The sequence below is a fragment of the Camelus bactrianus genome, chromosome 7 (assembly GCF_048773025.1).
Source record: "Camelus bactrianus isolate YW-2024 breed Bactrian camel chromosome 7, ASM4877302v1, whole genome shotgun sequence".
NCBI classification, from domain to species: Eukaryota; Metazoa; Chordata; class Mammalia; order Artiodactyla; family Camelidae; genus Camelus; species Camelus bactrianus.
Window position 1 is genome coordinate 30,667,844 of NC_133545.1, and position 19,827 is coordinate 30,687,670.

General features: G+C 36.6%; 1 pseudogene; it reads right to left on the minus strand.

Moving 5' to 3' along the window:
- Positions 1–14,805: 14,805 nt before the first annotated feature.
- Positions 14,806–15,933, minus strand: LOC141578084 (ferritin light chain pseudogene; annotated as a pseudogene).
- Between the last annotated feature and the right edge of the window lie 3,894 nt (positions 15,934–19,827).

Sequence of the window (19,827 nt, forward strand, 5' to 3'; positions counted from 1 at the left end):
AAGTATATGGGAAAATTGTATAGGTTATACACAAGTACCACATCCTTTTATACAAGGAACTTGAACATCCATGGATTTTGGTATCTGTAGGGTCCTGGAAGCAATCCCCAGTGGACACTGAGGGATGACTGTAGTGTGAAGAAGCCTCTCATTTTTCTCCATTAACCATTCTCTGTTTTCTTACTTATGAAACCTCTTGAGTTTTAACTACATAAATGGCTGCTTGGTCAAACTACAGTTGACCCTTGAATGACACGAATTTGAACTACATGGGTCCACTTATACGTGAATTTTTTTCAATGATAAATACTGCAGTACTACACTATCTGCTGTTGGTTGAATCCACAGGTACAGAACTGTAGATATGGAGGGCCAACTGTAAATTATAGTCAGATTTTCAACTTCTTGGAGGGTAGGTGCCTCTAACTCCCGCATTGTTCAAGGGGCAAATGTTCATTTCCCTGCCTCCCTTTTAGTTAGATGTGGCAAAATGACTAACTTTTGACCAAAACAATGTAAACTGAAGTGAAATATTCCATCAATGTTACATCTTTCAAAAGGAAAGTGCTTATTTTCCACTTTCTTTTTTTCCATTTTCTGCTAGCTGGAAAAATGGGTGTAAGTGGTTTAGTTGCCTTGGATCTGGAGATTAAAACCATGTATTGAGAATTGCAGGGTCAACCCAGGATCACTTTCGTCTGTATAACTAACTGAAAGAAAATGTATTCTCCTATGTTATTTAAATGATGTGTTTTAAATCTATGTGATTTAAATCATATATTTTAAATCTATCCCATTTAAATCATATATTTTCTTCTCTTTATTTATAATAACATAGCTCGAATTCAGATATGAAATTTGATATCTGAAAGTGGGGTATTGCCATAATAAAACCCCAAATATGTGGTGCTGGCTTTGCAATCAGGTGGTGGGAGGCAAGGGGTAATATATTGTAGTCTGGAAAGCTGGTGGCCCTTGTTATACTGGGGAAAAACATTTAGTAAAACAGTTATCTGTTAGCGGTATGTCACATCTTTGCTGGAACTCTAGCTCCAGGGTAGATGGCAAGGAAAAGTAAAGATGTTGGTGTACTTTAGCAGATTTCTTCTACTTTTAGTAAGTAACTAGGAGAGAGATGGATTTAGTCAATTACTAGCAAGTTTGCAAGCAAAAATGGAAAGGAACAAAACCCTTCTAAGGGAGCACTCTCTGTCTCATTAATCAAAATAAATACTGATCTTAAAATGTAAAGATATGATAGTTTTCACAGAAAGGTTTTTTTGGTCATAAAACCAGTGTCAGCAGTCACTAATGACTCCACAATAATGATCTTTTGAAGTCAAGATTTTATCTGGATTAGAAATAGAAAGGCCATCTCAAGTTGAGAGAACAGACTGATTGGAAACTTAATATTTGTTCACTCTTTTCACCTGCTAGCTTTTTTGGTAATTTGATTGTCAAAGAGTAAATTTGTTGAAAAGAAAAAGGGAAAATATCAAATTGGTGAAGAAGAAGAAATATTACTGTGTGTTGCATGACAAATCAGTGTTAAAACACTTAGATCGTAACCAAGACAAATACCTTACAGTACCAAAAAAAGTCAATCTATATTGACAGCAAGTTGTGTTATTTGGACCTTAGAAGGTTAGAAAAGCCAAATATATCTGAACTCCAAACAGCAGAAAGGAGGCTGGCTGCTGAGAGCCTTTCTAGAAAAATGCCATATTAAATGTTCTTAGAAAGTTGGAGCAACCAACTTCCACAGTCAGTTTAAGGATATTGTCCTTCGATCCAAGCTTCTGTTTCAGAAGGCCTCAAGGTAACTGCCATTCAATTGAGGTGGGATAGGGGAGAAGTCTAGTATATAAATGAAAGTCTAAAGTCATGAAAGCTCTAACCAGAGAAGATTCTTTCACTTTGGTTACTTCAAATGGAACTGACTGGAATCAAAGTGATGAAAAGAAATCATTGCTAACCGCAAGGCTGGCCTGCAAGAGCCTGTGGTAGCTGAACCCCTAAAACGACCTCCATTTCCCAGGGCCTGCACCAGCTGTTGAAGGGTGCAAAGACAGAGTCTTCAGCCCCATTTCCATTTGTGGCCACAGAGAAACAATTACAAGAAGGCAAAGGAAGGACTACAGAGGATTCTGGACAAAGGAGCTATTTCCAGAAACCACAGCAAACAGTAGAGCTAGTCAAGGAACTTCCACAGCATGAAGTCTTGAAACGTCACAATCAGCAGGATTTGACAACTCATTTCTCCATCTTCCTTCTTTTGAATTTGAGTTTTTGTTGTAGCTATATTTTTCCAACCCCACCATTGTATATTGAGGGTGGATGTGGAAGGCATGTGTCTTTTAGTTTATAAGTCACGGGACCACTTTCTCTGCTGGCAGTACTGTGCTTCCCCTGGATATACGAGTTTGTGTTGGCTGTAACTCCGAGCTCTCCCCCTCAGGGAGGAGTGAGATTATTTTATGTCAACAATAAAGTTGTGTATGGGTATCTGTGTGGCCAGAGGGTGTTGGCATGGATGTCACTGCTGGGTTTCCTCGGTATCTTTTCTACTTTATTAGTAGAACCTTTACTACTAGTGGTTAGGTAGAGGCTACATTTCTCAGTCATCCTAGAAAGTAGATGAGAGCATGTGATTAAGATCTGGCCGATGGAATGTGAGTAGATGTGATGTATGGAAGTCTGGTCACCGCTGTTAGATAGAAGTTGCTTGCTATTGCCTCTTCCTGCTCTGACTGCTGTGTAGGGGATGGAGTTGAGTGGGTTTTGAACAGGTAAAGCTTTGTCACAAGGGAAACTTGTTTACAGCAGCTTAGCCTGTACCTTAAACATTAGTTACTTCTACCCACAGTTTACTCTATTTTAACTGGCCCTGTGACTTGTGGGCAAACCTTACTGAGCCGGAACTTCTTTCTCTCCAAAAGGAAATACCTTCTCTCTCTATTTGCCTGATTATGTGTGATTCCTGTGTGACAAATGTATTCTAAGAACTCTGAAAAAACTTTAGCATGTACAAATTTAACATCTTTTTTTAATGAATTACAGTTAACTCTGTTAAAAATGATAAGCACCTTAGTACAAAACAGATACTCCTCACATTAAACTCTTCATGAGAACTAGTCATACAATTTTTGGTGTCATTTCTTATGAATTATTCCAAAAAATGTCATATGTACCAAGATGTTTATTAAAATTTTGCTCATTTATAACAGGAGAAACCATAAAGGCTCTGTAATAGAAGAGTAATGAAGCAAGCAATGATATATTATCTTTATAAAATATTATACAGTCATGTTGAGGTGCTGGCTATATGACTTTCACCTTCCAGATGCTCCCCGCTCTGTCACGGGAGGCTGACCTGCTTGGACTTTATTATTAGGTTTCCTTTTCATCTAGTCTTGGCTGCAAGAAACACTGGTAGGAGGTCAGAGGGAAGGAGGAGAGCAAGCATCGATATATATTCTCCAGATTCCCTCCTTGCAGGATCACTGCAAGTTGTCTGGGTCACTCAGCCCAAAGTGAGGACTCCATTCACCCAGACCTCTACACTGTCCATCTCTGGGTGGAGTAACTATCCCCAGCCCTCATCTCTTCTGTCCTCAGGCTGGGAGCAGCATCCTGGTTACTAGCCCTTGGATACTGTGCTATCTCTTTGATTCCCCTACTCCCAGCCCGTATCTTTATAAATTGTCCCTTTTTGAACTATCCCTAAATTATCCGATTGGACTGTGCCATCTATTTTCTCCCGGCCCCTGGCTGGTATTCAGGTAGCAAATAAAATTTTATATGCTATGATCATTATAATACAAAATATAGAAGGTTAAGGATCAAAAAGGAAGACATAACCCAATAGAATACTATGTCATGGTGATAAGATTAAAGGTGAGCATATTTTCTTCCTTAATTACATTTATTGTTAGGCTAGAGTAATTTTATTAGTTAAAAAAATGTAAAATTGTTGCTAGGATATTTTGTCAGGTGGATTTTCTTAGCTTTGCCTTACTACCTAAATAAGAATGCATCATTAACATACTGAATTTATGCAAATCACCCTAATCATCTGCTTTCTCTTTTCCTGCTCCAAGGCCACAGAGACTTGCTAGAAAGAGTTTTAGAAGCAGGCTGACTTGATTTTAGTCTGAGGACTTCATTTCAAGCAAAGGAAACAGATTCTGGCTGATTCACCAAAAGGGTTTGTTAAGATATTAGATGCTCTCAGATTCTCTGGGAAAAGAGCAAAGCTCTACATTAAGCTTCCAGGAACGTACTCCAAACTGCAGAATGTCCTACTATGAAGACTTTGAGCATAACTGTCACTAACCACTAGATTCTACAACCTGCCTTGCCAATACCCAAGTATTTGACTTCGTGGCAAACTCAGCTGTTGCCTGACCCTTGCTGTGTGTGGCTGCCCTTACAGCCACCAGTGCTCGGTAAACCAAATGGCTCTGCCACCATTCTCACTGCAAGGTGGACCCGGGCTCCCTGTCCCCTCAGGGCTCCCTTTTAAACCAGAATATCACGCCAACTCGCGCAGTCGGTGGTGTCTTCTTACATGCTTGCATTTCAGTCTCGGGTGGGAAATTGAATCCCAACTCCTTTTTTGGGGAAATAGGACTTGAATATTTCTCTATTACGTAAGATATGTTAGTTTGCTACCACTGCCAGTACCACAGTCTGGCTTAAATGACAGACATTTATTTTTTTCGAATTTCTGGGGGCTGGAAGTCCCTGATTAAGGTGTCAGCAGAGTTGGTTTCTTTTAAGGGCTTCTCTCCTTAGCTTATAAATAGTTATCTTCTTTCTGTATCTTCACATTTTCTCTCTTCTCCGTGTGTCTGTGTCCTAATCTCCTCTTGTTACAAGGATGCCGGTCATTTTAGATTAGGGCCTACTCCAGTAACTTCTTGTTAACCTACTAACCTCTTTAAATACCATGTCTCCAGATACAACCACATTCTGAAGTCTTGCGGTTAGGACTTGAGCATGTGAATTTTGAGACGACGCAATTCAGCCCAAACACAAGGGTATTTAAAAAGCATGGCAACTAAATGCAGTGAAGCATAGATTAGACTGGATGAGAACAATATTGCTATGAAGGAGAAAACTGGGACAATTCAAAAAATTTGAATACAGACCATGTATTAGCTAATTATGTTTTATCACTGTTAAGTTTACTAAATTCGATCATTGTACTTTTTCCATGGAAGAGAAGGCCTTTGTTTTTAGGATATTCATGGTGAAGTATTTAAAAGTAAGTAGCCATGATGCCTCAGATTTATTCTCAAATGGTTCAGAGACAGAGAGAAAATACATGAGGTAAAATGCTGCTGCTATTCTTGGAACTGAGTGGAAGGCTCCAGTTTTTTCAAAACAAAAAGGGTTTTTTTGAAGGTTCTGGGAATTTGCAAAAATATAGGAAGATATACTAATCCACCTTGACTGCCTGTCATCCATATATACTGCTCTTAAAATTCTAAAATAAACAACAACTGCTAAACATAATGTCACTCTTCTGAATAAATACTGGTTTATTCAGTGATAGAGAAATTCCAGTGATGAAAAGATCCATGAGACAAATGAGAAAATTTGAGTGAAAGTACAGGTCCTCACTGTTGAGAAAGTGAAGAAAGTGTGAGGCTGGGGTATGAAAAAATACTTTCTACATAGATGTTCGATGTCCTTCCCAGGGTAATAGAATGGATTTTGTTGGTTACAAATGACAAGACGGAATTCAAAATACTGGATGAACAGAAAAAAGTAACTAGGAAGTTAGTAAAGTTGAATGGTGGGAAAATGTAATGGAGGGTGAGCTAGTTATATGTCATTTACTTCAAGAGAAAGATGTGGAATTGGAGGGGACAAGCCAGGCACATTCTGTCTTTGTGACATGCTGGACATGAAAGAAGATGAGGTCGCCATTTTGAGAGCCCTACAAAAGAAGGCATTGACCTTGAGGGAAGAGCAAGTTTCAGTTAAAGCCAAAAAAAAAAAAAGGTGGAATAGGCAGGTTTCTTAAAGAATTTGTGTGTTGTAGGACAGTTTGTTATTGATGGGTCAGAGATTGTAAAAAAAACATTGAATAATGTTAAATACAGGTATATATTGTAAAGTGTCCTTTTATCACTAAGTTGTTTTTCTACAGTTGTCCAATGAGAGGTGCCAACTTTGTTCAATATCTAAAGCTAAAATTTGAAACGGTGTTAGTGGACGATGTCTAAAGTTGCTCTCCAAAACAATCAGAGAAATATTGGAATTTTCATTGTTGTTAGATAATATGCCTCAAAATTGGGGCAGTCAAGGGTTTTGTTTCTTTATAAAAATTACAACATTCTCATTTTAATTGATTTATCAAAATTTTATGGAAAAAGAATAAAATACCACACAAGATAGATTTTTAAGGTATATGTAGATTCATTGGCAGAAGAATATTTTTACATCAGCAAAGAAGAGATCATAGGAGAAGATTTTAAGGAAAGGCTAACATGACCTTAACGGAATTTTTACTCTTTGGTCTCCACACATGTGCAGTTATCAGAGTTCCTGGTCTCCAAGTGTTTATTCACATCTGTCAGCTAAATCATAGATCCAAATGCAAAACGTAACACTCAGGAACATTATGTGGATTTGTGACACTCCCTAGAGGACTTTGGGTCCATAAAGCAATGAATGGATTATACGAAGACATAAATATGGTATTTTCATCTATGACAGATGCAATCTTGCTCCAGTGTTATTTATATAAAGGAAAACTGAACCTATTTTCCTCAGTCAAACTGAAGGGAGGCACCCTTAGGGATGAATAAATGGATAACTTGCTGTTAATTCCCAATTCCTGTGAATTCATCTTTGAAAACATCCTGTTTTAGAGATTGTTTTAAATGGCTGATGTTTATTTATTTTACATGTGTGTGAAAAAATGGGAAAAAAGGAAAATGTGAGATGGAATTGTGATAATAACAGAATAATACATTTTTCATGTTTGCCATTAACCTAAATCATGCAAAACTGACCTAATTTTGGATTTTAATGAACAACTGGATGCTACACCCAGGTTTTTATAAAGCTTGCTTTGAGTCTCTTTTTTTTAAATTTTTTTTTTAATTGAGTTATAGGCAGTTTACAATGTTGTGTCAGTTTCTGGTGTACAGCACAAGTCTTCAGTCATATATGAATATATATATTCATTTTCATGTTTTAGTCTCTTAATATTCTTTCATTCCTCACCTTTAGCTCATGTTAGGGAGGTGGTTTATATGGAGTTCTGAAATGAGCACAGGTTTCGAATTTAGGGGAGCAATGCTCTGTTACGAATTCCACCAACCTCTATCTTTATAAACGTGAAGATCTTGGATTAAACTAGGAGATGCCCCAAGCTTTGTATATGTTTAAAATATTAAACTTTTGTATCACTATTTGTACCAATTTCAATTTTAATTGACAAAGAAAACTTGAATTTGCACATTTTAAGGTGATCAAATGGTTTTTTAATCTTCATAGAAAACCTTTGATGTCCTTCCAATGGAATATCAACTTTAAAAAATCCCTCTGAACCTGATAAAAATTGTTAGGGAAAAAAATGTAGTCCAAGACTGATAAATGTTTTACTTTATTGGCTAGAACTAGGTAAGATATAATAAATTCATTTTGATGGATATTGTGGCATTGTAGGAAGAACAGCAGCATATCAGTATATCTGCACTTCAATTTTATTGTCTGTAAAATATCGCTAAGGGTCCCAAATCTTCCTAATGACAGGAAATCATGTATATGCTGTAGAAAGTTACCACTCTGAAAAGGTTGAATTGGTTTTCTTTTTAAGATTACTTCTGATTTCTTTCTGATTATTTTATAATTTTTATATTGTCCTAAATTTTATTTGAGTATCTATTAGTGTCTTAAATAACTTGACATTTGGCTCTGTCATATCCTACTCTTATTTTCTTCTCTCTGTTTTTTTCTTTCTTATTTAAAATTCAAGCAGATAAACAGTGAGCTTTCTTTACCATCTCATTCTATTTTAATGGCATCATCACACTTTTAACTATTACTGAATTCTAACAAACTTTAACAATTCAGAGAGTCCTTCTTTTTCTTAATATTCTATTGTATTATCATGAATTTCTGAATAATTGTGGAACAAAAAAAATTTGGAGTGAACTAAACCTTTGAATATCTTTTGAGAAAATTGATAACATTTATTGTACTCATTTTTTCTACTCAGCAATTTGGAATAGCTCGTCATTGCTTTTCAGCATTTTTATGCTTGTTAATTGAGTTTCCAGATTTTCTTAAAACAGACATATGCACACACACACACACACACACACACACACATACACACACAAACAGAATTCACAACTCTGGCATTACTTGCTTTCTTAAATACTTAGTTTTGTTTACTGTTCTTACCAGAATCTCCTTTCATTATGAACGGCTGGCATAGTGGAATGCTTTCGATTGCAAGGTGTGTGGGAAAGTGTGTGTGCATGCCTGTGAAATGCTAGTTTATAAAGCATTAAGATTCATTATTTCTCATAGGTGTTTCATAACCTCACAATTTCGCGAAGACATAGGTCCCTTTAGGACAAAGCTTGGTAGTAAAGTAGATCTAGCTGCTGCTACCACTTAGTGTTCTGTAAGATCCATGAAAATTGAAAACAAGCATAACATGTATTTGGGGGAGCCAAAAGAAAAGCTCACTGAAAGGAAATGCAAGTATCAGAGTCACAGGAACTTGCTAGAAAATGGTAGTCCACTCAGGTAGGAGGAGGACTTCGAAAGACATGGGAACTCCTATCCTAAAATGAGACATCTGAGAGGATGGGGAACGAAGCAGGTTTCTTTTCAATGAGTCTGTCAATGTCTCTCTTACTTCTCATCAATCATATCTGTGTATTCCCACTCCATTCCTTCTGTGTGGATGCCTCACTTCCTACCTAGTGTGAAAAGTGCATCTTTCTGTCATTCACCTTCTTTACTGTTGGTCCTCTCAGCGTCTGTGCTGGGTTCAAAGTCCCCTGCTGGTGCCCTCAGGGACTAAGGAAGCGTGTCTGCAGATCTGGCATCCACCCACGGACTACCAGACCTCGCTAATAAGCCTGGAGATCATGTGTTTAGGGTCGTGATTTTCAAATTGTATTGCAGCTGCCTTGATAAAGAAACAGGATAGTGTCAATAGCCTTCACTTGTAGTGATAATGTGCAACAGCGGCTATGAGATTCAGTTCGTAGCATTTGATCTTTTTGAGAGGCACTTCTCCAACATCACAGGTTTAAATGTTTCTATTGATTTTCATGTCTAGATTTATTGTGAACATATAACCTTCAGTTAGCCTAAAGCAGCCTTTCTGATTCCTTAAGCCAAACAATCGGTTAGAAAGACTTAACAACAGCACTCTAAACATATGTGAGTGAGCTGTGAGAAATAATTGTAGGTAGGCATTTTATGTTGAAAATTGTTGTCAACAGTTCCAGTTTCAGAATACATTATTATAACAAATGCCTTTTTCTGGGTCAGGAAGCTGTTAAATTTACCCTTCTTATGGTTCAATAAGCAGAGTGTATAGTTATTTACCTGCTGCTATAGACAGAAAGTTTGTGTCCCCTCAAATACATCAATTGAAACCTAGTAATCCTTAATGTGATGGTATTAGGAGGTGGGACCTTTGGGAGGTGACTAGATCTGAGGGTGAGTCCTCATAAATGGCATTCCTGCCCTTATAAAAGAGACCCCAGAGAGCTCGCTTGCCCCTCCCTCCGTCGACACAGCAAGAAGACAACTGTCTCTGAGTCTGCTGGGGCCTTCTTTTGGACTTTCCAGCCTCCAAAAACTGAGAAAGAAGTTTGTCATTTAAACCCCCCAGTTTGTGATATTTTTGTTATAGCTGTCTCAATGGACCATATCTATTAAGTTTTGAAGAGTGAAACAGTATGATCTTAAAAATGTAACATATCTTACTATATCTGAATTTCTACTTTCAGCAAGTTAGAATAAGTTGAGATCCATTAGATCATATTTTCAGTAAATATAACAGTTGAATTTTAACTATATGCATAAAAGATTATACAAACTAATAAGAAAATGAGTGTTCAAATTATAATTAGACGAGCAACAGGAAGAAATCTTCTCAACAACAAAAAACAATAAACAAACATGATGGAAAAATATACCATCATGTTAGTAAGCAAAGAATTACAAATCCATTACAGAGATCAAATAGCTGCATGTACTAGATCAATATCTTTCAGTTGTTAAAGCACTTACTTTCAAAAAACTAATATGGATATACATACAGGCAGAGAATGTTAAAGTAGATACAGTAAGATGTTAACATTTGGGGAATCTAAGTGAAGTGTATATGGGAATTCTTTGTACTGTGGCAACTTTTCTGTAAGTCTAAAAACATCAAAATAAAAACTTTTTAAGAAAAAAATTAAGCAAGAATGAGGAACCACTTTCTTTGGCTATTTAAATATTATGACAAGCCTCCCTTATTGATAAGGAAACAGAGGCCAACAGTTTGTAAACTTGTAGAGGTCACTAGAGCCAGCCTTAACATCTTAAAGAATTTAACAGAAATAATAATATTGACAAAAGAAACAAAATAAGCATGGTAATTTATTGTTGGTGGGAGGAAATATTGGTTAAACCCTTTGAAAACAATTTGGTGGTACAGAGCAGAAGCAAGCATACAGTTGTCTAATCTATGTGAGTCTCACCAGTGAAACTTAACCTCAAGAAATAGTCAAAGCAAAGGAAGTATGGGTGAAATTATTTATTATTGTACTATTTATAATGGTAAGCTATTCAAAATCTAAATATCCAAAATGAAGGATAGGAATTGTGGAAAAATGGAATCTAAAATCTTCATGCTGTGCTGGACATCTGTTGTTTGCTTCTGTGGGTCTCCTCACCACCTTTCTCCCTTTTCTTTTCAGATACTTGAAGTATAACATGTCCCATGAAACTAATATATGAAACATTATCACCAGTGATGCATGCAAAATATAAAACTACTTGTTTGTGCTGTATCTGTGATTAATCAAAATACTGCTAACCTGTTTTCCAAACATTATTTGCCAAGGATGAGACATTTATTTCTTTTAAGATTTTAATAATCTATGTGATATTGCTGGAAGTTACTGTGTAACTTTATAGTATGTTATATTAGTAAGTTTATTTTTACAGGTTAGAAAAATTATAAAAGGCTATATGTGTCCTCAAAAAAGATTATGAAAAATACAAAAGCACATTTGAATCATGAAGTTTCTAGTAAAGCATTAGGATTATTTTGACAAACGGAGCTTCAGACACCTGAAATTTGAATTCAGATTGCAAGGACTCATCAAACTGCTTACAGAGACGTTTGGAGTCTCTTATTGTGTCACTGACATGTAGAGGAGCTCTATACAAGACACAGCTTTTGACAGAACTTGCCTGTGTAGGGTATAGGCCATAACAGATGTGAAGAGGTCAGTCTACTATTGTGGCTCAGTTCGACTTAGGCCATCACATTAGCACCATTCAAACTCCCACACGTAATAGCTGTGTGATCTCCTGCAAAGTAGTAATAGTACTTATCTTGTAAGGTTATTTTGAAGGTAAAATGAGATAATAATACTTGTAAAATGATGAAAACAATATTTGAATAGAATAAGCACCCCTAAGTGCTAGCTGTTTTTCCCTTATTACCACTGCAACTGCGGAATCGAAGGCATCGGGTATTTCTAAACTCACTGACAGAATGTTAAAACCACCACCATCTTGGGTAAAAGATTGTCCTAAGTGTGTTGTATATACTAGGAATGTAATCTTATAGCAGTAACTTTTCTAGTATTTTGGTTTTTCCTTTTATATAAGCAGGTAGGAGTTTATTTCACAGTATTTGGAAAAAATAATTTTTTCCTTCCTTCTTTCCTTTGTGTTTTTTTTTTTTTCTTCAAGTTGCTTCTAATTGTTACTGGTCTAGTTATCCTAGTATATATGTATTTTTTATGTATGTGTAAATTTGGAGATCTATAGAAAAACAAGTAGATGCACTGAAAAGATTAATGAGGCGTATCAACACAAACTAGCAACAGGGATGTGTTTTGCTTATGCACAATGCTGTAGCTATATACTAAATATATTGTAAGTTTATATTACCGTAATGGTGCATTTCTCCCTAGCTATTAATCTCAGCTACAGAATATCACATGTATATTTAATCTTCCTTCAAAGAGATCTGACCTTATTTACATGTTCTATACATAGCATAGTTTTAAGAACATTTTAATATTGGCCACTAACTTTATACTGTCAGAATGTTTTTAATGTAATTACAAAGGAATGTAGCTATAATCTAAGCTTATTTAATCTGCATTCTCTCTGTTTGACCTCTCCTGTAGGAACATATGAAAAGAAATCCATACCATGCTACAAAATTCCCAATACGAGGAAAAGAGTATAAAATAACAAAAGTTTCAGCATGAATTATTTGCTGTAGCAACAACCTGCAATCTGAATCATATGGTAAGGAAAAAGGAGACGATAACAAAGCTAAACAGCTTTCTTGTTGCTCACTTTCTTAATCCCTTTAAAATAAAATAAATAAGGCATTTCAATGAAATGAATTATTTCCAAGGAGCCTAGTACCTTCTGTCTGATGACTGTATTTACTTTCAAGTAATAATGGTTAGAGATACTATGTACAAAAGTCGACATAATTATTTTCTTTATTTGACTATAGTGTCTGCATGTTAGTCAGAGGACAAAGTGCAATTGGTTTGTTTTTCAAGTTATTTCTCATCTCAGTTGTGTGTCAGAAAGATCAGAGTGCTACTGTTTTAATTTTGATTGTTAACATAAAATTGGAATCCAAAGTAAAAGGAAATTGTGAAAATTAACTTGTTACAAGTATAAGAGAACAAAGCCCGGGCATTATGATAATGTAATCATTGAGCATCTGTGAAGTAAAATGTATTTTTAAAGACACAAAGTTAATGCTTTCCTTTGAAATCTCCATGTAAAAATTGAAAACACAACTTTAATAGAAGACAGGCACAGGTAGCATATGAAGAATTACAACTTGGGAAATTAATAAAAATAGTATCTAAAATAGTATGAGTAAGATATGAAGCTCATTCATTAACAGTCTCTATGATAATATATCACTGAAAATGTTGCATGAAGGACAGTCTTTGATAGGATTATGTACAGTATAATAGCAAGATACTGGAATTAAAATTCACTGAGAAGATACATCTTGTGAACTGAAGGGTGAGAAGATAATAATGGTAACATTAATAATAGTAAATAACAAGAGTAAAATGACTCACATAAATAGAATTTCCATCAGCAACCATTATTGCAATTATGGAAACGATAAGCTAGTAATCTACAGTAAATAGCTAATCTTTATTGATTCACTGTTTAATTTCTTCTTATTTTAAAGCCTTTAGAACTGCTGTCAATAACAATAATGCATACAGGGGAAAAAGTTACACCAAGACAGAATCGGAAAAGGAGGTGCTGCATTGTGCAACATACAGCATCTCTAAAGAATCTTTTTAAAAATACATTTATATTCTATTGTTAGGCAAAAAGAAAAACATGCATTCAAAAGATTCCCCCTGTCCCCCTTTTAAACGATTGCTGTGGTTTTTTTTTTTTTTTTTCCTAACACAGTTTATGGTGGTGCCAGAGACAAGTGGGAAAAGGCAGCTATCTCGGCACTGGCTCTTTAATCACCGGGAGTTGAGGATTATTCTTCATCAGTAACACCTGGGAGAAAAAGACAGGCCATCAGCAGGCTGACCCTACAGCAGCCCTAGGGGCAGTTCCACCGCCACCAGCAAAGTTAGCACTAAGGGTAACGGAGCCGTTATCCAAGGTCCAGATAATAGCAGCAGCAGAGAACTCACTTCCTGATGGTAGAAAATAAATTCCATGTTTAGCTCAGGGTTTCTGGCAACCAAGCCTTCTTCCAGGGAACGGAGGTTGACTTTCTTTTAACATAAGTGAAAGATGAGAATGTGAAGCGATGAGTCACTGGGGCCCTCCTTCAATGGCATTGCAAGAGGAGAAGTTGTGAGAAGACGGTTTTTCATTTTCCTGCAGTTGATACAGAACCCACGAGAAAAATTTCCCTGGGATCTAAAATCATAAGGTGTAGTAATTACAGAGGGAAAAACAAATTTTATTCCTCTTTGCCATTTGTTTCTAGCTAAAATCTGGACGGATTATTTATAATCAGTTAAATTCACATAACTGTCCTTTAGCTATCTGTTAATTATTATATTTGAAAAGTCTTTTTCCGATTCAGTTAAAATATTTTTCTTTAATTCATTCTCCACTTATCCCTCCCTGTCCACTCCCCACTGCAGGAAAACCTGGGCTCTGTAATTAAAGAACAGTGTTTAGCACTGTAAAGTTTTAGCAGCAAAAATATCCGTTTGAACCTGGTAAGTGGTTAGTTTTATGCATTCTTTCAAAGATAGAATTTCTGATTTCTCTCTTTAATAAAAGACCCACAGGAGTATCTCCCATCTCCTTTTTCCTTTATCCCTAGAATATTCCTGCACTGAATGTAAACCCAAAATTCTAAACACCTGAAAGCCCCACCAGTAATATGAACTATGGTAGTAAAAAATCTGACATTTGTTTAATACATAGTATTTACATTATGAAACCAGTGGCGATATGATACTTTTGTTTTTTATTTTTATTTTATTATTTGCTAGAAAGACTTTTCAATATGCAAGTGTGTTTCTTCCAAGAGTTGCCCCAGTGTGATTTCAAAAGTCCACGTTAACTCCTTTTCTGGAAGCTTCCTTTTCTTAGTTGCATTTTAGAAAAGCCTTGAAAGGGCCTTTGAAAGAGATACTCGCCCAGCCCAGCCTAATGAGGTTAGTCAGGTGGTCATCATCTTCTCAATGAGTTTCACCTGCTCCTTCGGGAAGCGGCTCTCCCGGAAGTCAGAGGTGTGGGTCTGCGCGCGCAGAACCCAGTGTGCGCAGGTGCGAAGGGGCCTGGTTCAGGTTCTTCTCCGTGAGAATGGCGGCTTCCATGGCGTCCTGGGTTTTACCCCACTCGTCTTGAGATGGCTTCCGCAGGTCCTGGAAGAGAGGCCACAGCAGCGCTGGTTTTGCACTTTCAAGAGATGTTCGGCGCCCTCACGCTTCTCCTCGGCCAATTTGCAGGAAAAGTGGCCCACGCCCTCCGGAGCCACATCGTCGCGGTGGAAGTAGAAGCCCAGAGAGAGGTAGGTGTGGGAGGCCCGCTGATACACACTGACTGGGAGGTGGAGGGTGGCCTCTACCTTGGTGGAATAATTCTGACCAACCTGGGAGCTTATGGTTGATCGGCAATAAGGAGCTAAGCTCAAAAAATGGCGTCGGCTGGTCCCTGAGGCTGAGGGTAGCAGACGGGCTGGTTCCGAAGGTTGTGACTGGAAAAAAGGTTGAAGGGCGGTCAGAGGCTGAAGCAAGGGGTGTCCCTGCGTATGTGCTGGCCAAACACTTGAAGCAAGAGACAGATCTGCCAGACCGCCCAGTGCCCTGTGAGAGGCTGTGGCCAAGGTGGCTTCTTTTATAGCGCCTCCTCCCATTTATTCTTAAAAACACAAATTTAATCATGTCACTCCTTACATTTTTCAGTGGTATCAATTATAGGCTAAAATGCAAGCTCTTTAGCTCAACAAACAAGTATTCTTCATGTTGTGGTCCTGGTATTTACCCTCAGCCTCATCTCTTCTCACTCTCCCTACCTTCTGCAGGTCTATTCCACACATTGTAAACTATCTGCAGTTCCCCCAGTACAGCATGCTCGTCCATGCTCCTGCCGCTCACTCTGTCTGGGATTCCCTCCTCACCCTAAGTAGTGATAGGGCAAACTCCTATTTAGTCTTCAAAACCCACATCAGATGATACTTTTCTATGGCATTGTCCCTGCACTGTTAATGTGTAGAATTTGTAGATTAACAGAATTTGTACATTCTCAATGCTATTTCCGTGCCTTATAAATACAATTATATTACTAGTTTTCATGTCATATTAAAATTATTTTTAGTATGTCTGTTTCCCCTAACAGACTTTGACCCTCTCAAAAGCAGAAGTGTGTGTGTTCTCAGTTTAACACCATGCTGGCATATAAAAAGTACCTAAATAAAATATTAAAATGAGTTGAGTTACATTCAATAAAAGAGAGGAAATTGCTCTAATAAAGCCTGGTGAAGGCTTATTTTGCAGAAAGCTACTAGTGGAGTTCATCATATCTTAGCCATTTGTCTGTGTAATCCATTTAAACGTGTGTAAAGTGTCCAAGGTATTTATAAGTATTGTAAAACAGAAACACAAGCAAAAATGTCTCCAAATGATGCAAATTCCTATAATTTACCTAAACCTCCTTGGAGAATATATTCTGCCTCCTTTCATGGATTACCTGTCTCTTACTTATCTTCTAACTACATCGTAATAATAATTAGTATTTTAAAAATAATTCCATCAAATATGCCACATGCCATTTGCCTCTCATCCAGACAAGAATACCAGTTACCACAGAATTTGTGTGAAAACACTTAAATGATACATATTTACTTTGGAACATCCAACTCTTAACAGAGTACTTGGGTTTAGTAGAATAATCAATGGTGTTTAATGTGATGCAAACTATATATTTTGCTGTCAGTAAGCTCCAAAGTATAGAGAAGTTATTAAACATTGAACACATTGAAAATTTCTAAGGTCCCTAAAAGGCAGCTGTTGGTCTAGAAGTTGTGCTCCATTTTCTTACATGGCTACGAAATCTTGTTCCTGTTTTCCCACTGAAGAGGAAATAAAGACTGAATATGTTTTGTCTGATTCCTTTGAGGGGAAGCTATAGATTTGATTAATTTAAGGAGCCAGTGTTCATATTCTTCTGATAATTACCAACAATTTATGACCATGAAGCTAAACATCCCTCGTGTCCTGAGCATGCAAACGTGTGTGCTTGATTTGCCCCCGTATTATCTTCCATTTCATAGTTTTCCATTTGTGTGCTACTCAGTGCTATTCACCAGAGGGACCGCTATCGTTTGTCTTAACTTCTTTGTGATGCATGTGCTTGTGTGTGTGTGTGTGTAAACACAAATGTTTTGCTCTTTCTCTCTCAGTAACATATATAAAGGCATGTGTACAAAATGGTGAGAATATTTAAGAGTAGGAAGAAAGGCACACATGGAAAGAGAATTGATGCCTTATAAAAATACAAATAGAAGCTTCCGAATACGTATGAAAGAATGATACACTCGAAATGGAGCATGCAATTTTTGAAAGAATAAAGCTCGAAAATTTGGCTGTTCAGACTATTGTTAATTAGATAATTTAAATATAAAAATTACTATAAAAATTAACCACATTTAAACTATTCGTTTATCTATGTTTTATATCTGTTGTTGATTTCCTGCGAGAGCAAAAATGAACTCACTGTCATTTGATTGTTCTAGACTTTAGTCTGGGTGCTTTGTATAAAATATAATACAGTACAGATGTCAACTCAAGAACTAAATAGCACATAATTCTAAAGAACCATAAAAAATATTAACAGTATAGAAACAATGGCTCTGTAATTACCTTTTGCTGTGGAGTGAGGTTAGGCATTTATCCTTATAGAGTCCTGATACACGTAGAGTCATATCTGCCTCTGTGGTCCTTTTCCCTTTGTTGATGAATGCGTTCTGCAGGTACTCCGCGTGGCCGCTACAGTATTTGAGGTCATCCTCTACTGTTAGCACAAATGGCATGAACAATAGTTTATATGCCACTTAACTCCTTAGGAGAAACAGTTAACCTTGCGAGAGAGGACAGATCAGTCATGTATAGTCATTAAGGTCTAGCTGGTTTTGTTATGCTCTAAAGTACTTTTGTACAACCACGGTGCACTTCTGTGCGAGGCCTGTTTTCGCTGGGAACCAAAGGAAGGAGAGATCACCTTTGGAATTTTGACAGAATACAGTGAAATAGGTGATGGGAATTTTTCCAAGATCCATTTCATTAATGACACCCACACTGCAGAGGTGGCAAACATTCTCCCCTTTAGAAACAGACTTTCTAAAAATATGTTAATGAATTAAGAATAAAGGCTTTGTGGGTGTCAAAAAGCATTTGAAAATGTTCAGCTTGCTAAAAGGAATTCAATCTGATCACTTTGTTTAAAGATTTCAGAATCATTATGTTTTAAGTGACTGCTTTTGCTGTGAAATGAAGGGCCCTTATTAAATTTACTCCAGGTCATTACCAGACTTCATTTAAAATTAGCTTTCAACCGCTGCCCTTAGTAACTATGTATTTTTAATCTCGAGGGTCATCTGATGATGATAGTCTCAAAAGGAATCAGCTGAGAATACTTAGGGAGACCCTTCAACCTTCCCCTACTTCTAATGAAACCATAAGGAGATTGTATCTCCTTATTCCTGGAGAGGAAAGGGTATGTAGAAAAATAACCATGAATTAATTTTATATTGTACACTACCATATTTCATACTTTTTTTCAGAAATAAGATAAAATTTGCCTGTAAAATACGTTACAGGAACTGAAGATATTTTTTAAAATATTATAAATGGAAAAGCATGGGATGAGCAACTTTTTTTTTAAAAAAAGGTCAGAACTGTAGATGATTGAAAAAAAAACTTTGTTTCTTATGGCCTCAATAAAACAGTTACTTTTTTTGTGTGTTTATTTAAACTAGTAACAAGAAAAAGTGCATTTACTTGCCTTTTTCAAACAGTAGAAAAAGAAATCAGTTTACCACCATTGCTATTTAAATATCTCCTAACTGGAGAAATTAAACCATGTCTCTTTATTTATTTATTGCACTTGTAAAAAGATTAATGGGGATGTGATTCCTTGAGGCTTTTACATATAACCCCTTCACAAAGAACACAATTATACAGTTTGGCAAATGAACTAAATTAGCTACATTTATTTAAATAATCACTATAGAGGAAACAATAAATCAACAACATTCCGCACAAAAAAAGTGTTTACAGAGTGTCTTGTAATTTGTTTTATCAAGGACACAGACTTTTTGCTCTTAGCTAATCTTGCTTCTAACAGTCTATTATCACATCAACCATTAATGAGTATTTGCAATAGAAATTTAGCGGAGGCTGAGGAACAGGAAAGTAAGAATAACTTCCACCTCCGTCGCCAGCACAGTTACTCCGAAGCACATTCTTCTAATAAACATTTTGTCAAAGGTTCCTAATAACTTCAGAGACAATCAAAATTAAATGGCAGATCTTTGTTAAATCAGGGGAAGAGATGATCTGAGTGGTCATAATCGTGCAATTATCTCAGCCTCCCTCTATTTCAAAGGACTCTGTCCATATCTCCTTCCGTATCAGAAGTAAGTGAGTGGGGGAGCTCTAAAGCTGAACCTGTGATATATTCATAAATCAGGACTTTCAGAGCCTGTCACAGGCACCATAATGAGGGTCATTATTCAGGCAGAGTGTCAAAACTACTATCAAAGGACCTTCTCAGAATTACAATCATTCTGTTTCTTGTTAAATAAGCAATGTAGTACACAAAAATGGCAAACAAGAAGCAGGTCAATTTGATACAGTGTGAGGGCACAGAGATCTCTAGAGTAATTTACCCTCTGGGAATTCTGATGGCTGGTGAGATGAATTATACACACCCTCAAAAAAGATTAATGGTAATAAAACCTCTTGAACATTGTCACCAAAAAGCCCTACAAATTGCTCATAAGCAACTTTAGAAACAGAGCTGAGGAAAAAAATGACCAGTTTTGTTGTTGTTAGACATAAAACTCCTTGCAAAAATAAA